This window comes from Anser cygnoides, chromosome 7, assembly GCF_040182565.1.
Source record: "Anser cygnoides isolate HZ-2024a breed goose chromosome 7, Taihu_goose_T2T_genome, whole genome shotgun sequence".
NCBI classification, from domain to species: Eukaryota; Metazoa; Chordata; class Aves; order Anseriformes; family Anatidae; genus Anser; species Anser cygnoides.
In genome coordinates this window covers 29177724-29185243 of record NC_089879.1, presented here as the reverse complement: position 1 = coordinate 29185243, position 7520 = coordinate 29177724, and positions in this window count along the sequence as shown.

Below are 7520 nucleotides of genomic sequence, written 5' to 3'. Positions count from 1 at the left end.
AATTGATTTGTCAGCAGCGATACAACAGCAGGATGCGCTGCAGGATGACACAGCAGAATGAGGGAGTCGGACCCTGAGGGATCTAAAAGGAATTTTCCTGGCCTCTGAGCACCATAGGTAGTTGTCGAAAATACATTTTAATGTGCTCATGAGACTGAAATGGATCTACAAGTGGAAAATTCCCTCACCTGTGAGGGCATCCAGCAAATTCTGCAGCAATAAACAAAGTGCTTTCCTCAGAATCGATACACAAGTTTAACTTGTAGGCTCTACAGAATTTTTCTTATGTTTAATATGAGGGAGAACAGTTACAGGACCTTGCTGGAAGAAAAAAAATGCTTTTTCCTTCAGTCTGTGACAGCCTATTTGGCTTCAGCCTGGGCTACAAAGCAACCGATGCTGCTGCTGGCCTCCTCCTTCACAGCACTCTGCATTAGTTAATTAATAGCCTGATATATGCAGGATGGTGAATACATTTCTGGGTTAATTCTGCCCAAATATATGACAGTTACTAGAAGTTGCTTGTGAATATCCAAAACCCAAATTCAGCCTGTACAAAAGGTCACCAGGGCAGCTGACCTAAACCAAAGGGGTATCTCCCACCCCATATGAGTGGGAGCCTTTGCTCCCACCCCTCACAGCCCTTTTTTCCCTTCAGTGAAGTTACCTTTATCACAACCAGAGAGCCTTTTTCTTTCCCAGCTTGCTTTCTTTCCCCACTCTCCCTTTGAGGAGGGGGAGTGAGAGCACACTTGTGGTGGAGTTGAGCTGCCAGCAGGGTGAGACCACCGCAGCCCACCAACGGAGTACGCTGTGCCGCTGCTCCTGAGTTCCTTCAATGACATTTGTAGCTAAATTGCCATAGCTAAGTGGTGGTGCTGTAATTATAGTTTAGGAGTTTTTTCTACTCAAAATAGCCCTTTTCCTCCTCCTACAAGTCTCTCAAGCTGCACAATAGCCTGAAGTAGATCATGCAAGTTCTAGCCCAGAAATTCTAAATGAACAGAACAGCCATTTTAAATTGTGAGTAAAAAAAAAAAAAAAAAGTTATTTTAAAGGACTCCATGCCACCGAGTCCTGTTGTTCTGTGCATCTACCTAGCCCCATGCTGCTTTGTGCCCAGCTCATATAAGAGCTGATTCATGGCAGTACCTGGAGATGATATTAAGACTTCCCATTGCATCCAAGCCCCTTCCCTTTGCACTTGGGCAGTCTTTACTACAGTTTTAAATGACCGTATGGCTCTCAAACAGCAGGAACCTATGTAGGGCATTTTTATGGACTGCCTTCCAAACAGAAGAATACTGCAGAGCTATTGAAGTTTTCTAATGTATTTTCTGGGGGTACTGATGGGATGTCAGGTTTTAAAGATTTCTGGATGAGTCATTTCCAGCTATACCGGTTGCAAGCACCTCAATGTAGTGATTTTTGCCTCAAGTGACAACAGATAAATTGCATCAATAACCTGACACTCTTACAGGCCTCACCTGCAGAGGGATGCTAGGGTATGTAAGCCTCTGGCACAGATGACAGAGTGCCGGAAGGGTCTTAAAAACTCCATATTGTGAGAGACAGACTGCACCTGGAACAGCGGGGGCAGATGCCAGGCTACATTTCATCGACACTTTATATCATGGGCACATGAGACTCGCTGTGGTGTGCAGCCAGCTGTGCCTGCAGGGGAAGCCCAGGGTCAGGCCAAGGTGACCCCACAGCAGCTTAGCACTGGCCATGCCCCTGGTTAATCTGACCCTACCCTGACATTATTAATGTCTAACTGGTAAGAGCTCTGCCTGCTTGCTAATCCCATACCTGGCATACAGACCTCCAGTCAATCATCTTCTCATCCTTTTAGTAGCAAAGTGTTTTTTTTGTTTGTTTGTTTTTCTCCTCAGACATTTCTTACAACTCTTCCGTAATTCCAGGCCCTACCCATGCCTACTGCAGCCCGCAAAAGGCTCCCATTGGAGTAGTTCCTTTGAAGTTTTCTTCCATAGTCAATTTAGATTTGAATTAACGTTACAAATTTTCTACTCTATTAATTTCATTACAAGTCTTTTTATGCAATTGAGTAATTAATTTCAATTCTCTATAAGGACTTTCATTAAAGTATTGCTATTGTTGAAACCCTATTTTCCTCAAAAGAACGGGTGGGACATTCTCTGGAAAGACATTTAAACTGCTCTTCAAATTTAGATAAAGTTAGTGATTGAAATTACTCATATATTATTCAATTTAAGTTTTATGATGTTTCCAGCCCCATATCTAAAATTAAAACGAAGGCTAACTTTTCTCACAAGCTGATATGAGAGCTGCATTGTTTCTATCTCCTTAGTAGCCAGCTATATTGATTTGCATTCATATTGTAGTTATCTATAATAAAGTAAGTTAACAAACCTTAGCTGATACGCTCTACTTAATCATTTCATTTGTAAGTAAATGTGAAATACAGGTGACAGCCTATATTTATTTATACATTGCCTTGGCAGCATGAGATTTAATTGATCTACTGTGTCTCATAGAACTGAAATCTTTTGTTCTCTTTTTCTTATAGTGCCTACGAGGCACTAACAAGCACCACAGCATTTTATGTGTGTGCAAAGACTGCGGGAAAACAGCATGCACGATCCCAATTCTCCAGGCTCCACCAGCACCACATCACCTGCCCGGCTGCTCCTGGGGGCCCTCAGAGCCCACAGCTCCACAGCAGGGGTTCTGGCTGGAACTGGGGGAACACATGCAGTGTGGTGTAGGTGCTGTATTGTACAAAACGATGTGGTGTCCAAGGACTGACACCCTGCCCTGAAGGCTGAGAACAGGGCTTGAGTTCTTGCAGACACGGTAGTTGCTTTGTCCAGGCTCAGGAGAACTGTGACAAGTGTACGTGCTTATTATTTGACTTCCTGAGCCACTTTTCAGAAGCAAGCATTTTTTTACCTAGAGAAAGAGCAGAACATGGTATCTATTCTGTAAGAACAAACATGAATTTTCTGTCCACATTTTGACAAGGACTAAAGGGCAGCAGTAAACAGCAAAGCTTCAGATTCAATAAGCTACTTAAAGCAGCTGTGCTGATGCCTCTAGCCAGCAGTGTGCTCATTTCAACAGCTGCATGGCATAAATAGAAACTGCTCACTCTTATCTCTTGGCTAAATAGATAGCTGTGGGCTTTAACCCCTGTAAGGGTCCTGTACAGTTCCTTCAGGAGAAAGCAATTGTTTCCTGACTGAAATGCCTCTAAGCACATCAGTGACAAGCTGCATCACCAGGAGACCTGCTCCAGCTTCCTCTTGTGTACATACCGAAAGTCCCTAGGTCTCTGCTGGGGTATGAACTAAGGGAATCTGACCCACAGTTATCCCAATGTGGACATAGCCTAGAACATCAAAAATTAAACAAAATTAGTTATTTCACTGAACACTCAGCATATTTCCTAAAACACTTTGTTGTTCCCAGAATATATCCAGGACTCGCACACACGCTATGCGGCAGAGCTCACATCCATTAGCCACTTGTACACCACAGTGGTCTGGCCTGGTTCTGCAGTCCTCAAAACTTCTGACTTCTGCAAGAGCAGCAGTTACAGTGTCCCTGAATGCCAACATACAGCAATGTGGCTCACCATAGGGAAAACAGAGCTGGCTCCAATGTATGTGGATCCCCTGACCCCCAAGTTTGTGGTATAACAGCAGAGTCCTGTTATACCAAACAGCAAACAAACAAACAATAAAACAGCTTATGTTGCTAATGGTCTGCAAAGACAGTGTGTTGAAGTTACTACGTGACCAAACCAAATCACACCGCAGGTCAGCAACCCACTGGCTCTTGCTAAATGCAGTACTTGATATATTTTCAAGCAGTGTGATCCCTAAGCAGGGAGCTGTGGACCACACGTACAAGAATCACTGCATGGTACTTTCTGTACAGAAGCAGGGTTTCCCTAACTATAGCAAAGATACCTTCCAAGCTGAGGAAAAAAATGTCAAGGGAGGACTTTTTCCACTATCTGCTGAATTAATGATATGTCACAGTATTATTATAAGGCCTTGCAATCAAAAGTTGAGGCATGAACTATAAAAGTTTCTTTTAATAGAGAAGTCCCAGGGGGCTGCTCATACATCCTCTTTTCAGCGCTGAAAAATAATGATTCGTCTATCGCTCTGAAAAGTGATTGCTTTTCAAATTGAAAAATCATAGCAAACATGGATGTTACAAATATTTCCAGATGCAGCTTTGCAATTAGCATCAATAGCTACTTAGCGCATTATGCTAATTGTGTTACCCAAATAGATGCAAATAATATGAAAAATTGGGTGGGTCCATTCTTAGCTGCCTTTACAGTGTTGGGCAATTATCCAATTAGACCAAAAGATGCCTCTAGTCTAATCCCTGCCTGGATGCTCAAGACAGTCAGGCATTTTTAGAAACATTACTGGTTGTCTGGAAATGCAACTTATTTGTAAAACTGCATCATCTGTAACGCCAGAGGTCCCTAAGACCTCCAGACAAGATGTGAGAGGTAGCCATTAAGCAAAAAGCTTTACCAGTAAGGACAGCTGGCGAAACAGAAATTTCAGGGGATTTGTAATGGAATAGCAAGCTTTTTACCCCCATGTCACTGGTTGAAATCCAGTCCAGATGGGAGATGAAAGTAATTGAGCAGCCCTAGCAGCTGGCCAGCAGCCAATACAATGGGCTCGTGCTCTCCGACCTGGTTTAATGGGTGAAGTCCCTGCTCCAGCCTCCAGGCATTTCTGCAGGAGGGAGCACCTGCAGAGAGCACCCAGGAGCTAAGCAGAAGCAGAAATGAGCTGTGGTCCTAATAAGCAATCCCTTGTGTCTGGGGCACTGTCTTGAAGGCCAAAGAGCTGTGTATAACCCACAATCTACATTACAAGCCAAGCTTCATCATCAGAGCCTGGTTTCTCGCAGCTGGGGTCATGTTTTGCAGTAGAGCCAAAACAGACTTTGAGAAAAGCTTTTGTAGTTCATGTCTGTGGCTGCGAGCAGCTGAACTATGAACTGAGGGTAAGACTGTCAAGGTTAACTGAAAAGATAGTAGGAATGAAGAACTGAAGCTGTGTCGTGGACTGAGAACTGTGAACAGTGACACCACTGAGAGCCTCTTAGAAAGTCCTTTAAGCAAAATCAAAACTCATGAACACTTGGTTGTCTGTTTCTAGTCCCGTGAAAGAACACAAGAGGACAACTACCACTTGATCATTGTTTTTAAAACTTTTTATATTAAATACCATGCTTTAGTTATTATTTATTTTGGCCAAAAACATATCTTTCTCCCTCACATCCAACTCATTTGGGGGAAGATTGGCCAGGGAGGGTGTGTGCACCTTGTGCAAGCCCTGGAGACTGCTCAATGCCAAAAAAGTTACAGAGGACAGATGAATGCTTACACCAGTTCGTAGACTTGGGATCGAGAAAGAACTACCCTACGGAAGACTGTTAGGAAGCCCTGGGGTCTCACTCATCTTCCTGTAAAGGAAGACTCACAGCACACTCCTATTGCGCATGTGCAAGTTGCAGCTGGTAAGTGACCTGCTGTTACAGGTGGGGCTAGTGGCAGAGCCCGTGATCTTTGCTTTCTTCCTGGACACATTGCAGTCACAATCCCTAATCACCAGTGCAAAGTCCCTAAAGATACTGAGAAGTGTTTTGCAGTGCCGGGAATAGATGTATTATGTACCTCTCCACATGAAGTAGATGTGTACGAAGTTTTTCTGCAGTAGCCCAGGATTTGAAATCCTGAGGCGATGTTCATTACTGGCACTGCCACCATTTTGAGCAGCAATCCTGGGAGCAGGACAGGACTGCTTCGTATTTCAGCTCCACCTCCTCAGCCAGCAGTTAGCTGCAGAGCCCAGTCCAAACGGGAAAAGGAGCCTGGAGCAGCCAGTGTCCATTACACGGCTGTGTGGGGTCAGGTGGCATCAGAGATGCCATTACTCCCTTCTCACCCTGTGCTCCTGACACATGAAAGCTTCTAGTGTTGTGAGCCCCAGCTCATATACTGACACACCAGGCATACGCCACGGCCCTCAGTGCTTTACAATGAGTCTTTTATTTTGTATGTAGCCTTACCATGCTGCACATGAGATCCAATGGCACAGCTGCTAAAATTTGTGGCAGAGCTACACAGCTTTATGTTGCTGTTTCATGATTTCATGAATGTACAAATAAGCATGCGGTTTGTCACAGTAAGGAAAGGGGTCATTTTCACTAACCCTGCTAATCCTAAATAAGCAGTAATGATAAGCACCTTCTGCAGGCTCTGTTTATAGTTTAATCCACATCTACTCACTAGAATCAAAAGCAGAAAAATACAGTAGAGGTATTAAAGGAAAGCCACTGTTACACTTTCAGGACATTACACAGAACTGAAGTCAGACACCTTTTAGTGATTTTAGAGAATCATGTGGCTTAAACACTAGGCAAGGCTTTGAAAGTCAAGGAATTAGAAGAATCCCCCTGACCTGCTCTGCCTGCGGAGCATTCAAGGACAGTAGTGAACACGTAGCACAAATAACTGAGGGGAAAAAAAGCCTTAAAGAATGACTGAAGCTCCTAATTAGCTCTTAACTTGAGTTGCACAGAGACCTCCAGAGAAGCCCAGAGAAGCCTGTAAAATAGGAAGATATAAAACAAAGAAATTTGAGATTTAATCTAGAAGAGGGAACTACTCCTTGAAGAGGTATGTCACAGCCTATTAAGGAGTATATAAACATCACTTGGCTACAGAAAGCCCCAGTTCTGTAAGGGGGTTTACTCACAAGCTAAGCATCTGTGCTTTCTGAGTCAGCATATGGCAAAACAGTACTTCCCAAGCAAGCACTCCATCTTCCCTTTTCACTTTAAGACATCTTTTAAACACGGGGCAGCTCTATCCCAGGCAGCAGTGCATGGTGGTGTAGATCTTCTCCCTAGTTCATACCTCAATATAGTATTTCTAGGAAAGTTATAAACTGCAAACAAGCAACGACAGTTATAGCTATTAGAATTTATATTTAACTCTTACATTTCTGTTTAGAGGCTCATTTTATAAATATTATTAGGGTTCATTGTTTGTTACCCTTCAGGTTTTCTGGCTATCAATTACGGAGTATAGTGTAACTGAAAACCATTAAGTATATACCTCTGCCATACGCTTAAACCTAGTCCAAAACAAGACCTAAGTGACAAGAGATAAGCACAGGAGTACAAAAACAATAAAACAGAATTACTCGCTATGACAGGCGGTGATCACAACACAGCAGCACAGCCTAACTCTTAAACTTCTTCACGTTTCTGTGACACAGTAGTTTGGAAGAGATTTGGGTGGAAAATCACATTAACATTTACATAAGTTTATTAATATTTGCTACGAAAAGCTCAGAGGAATTTAAGAAATCTGTTGTACTGGAATAAAGCATACATCTTTCACAGCCAAAAGCATGGTCAAGGCCAATGTTATGGGCCAGTCAAAAACAAGTCAAAAACAGTCAAAACAAGATAGACTCCTTGCCTTG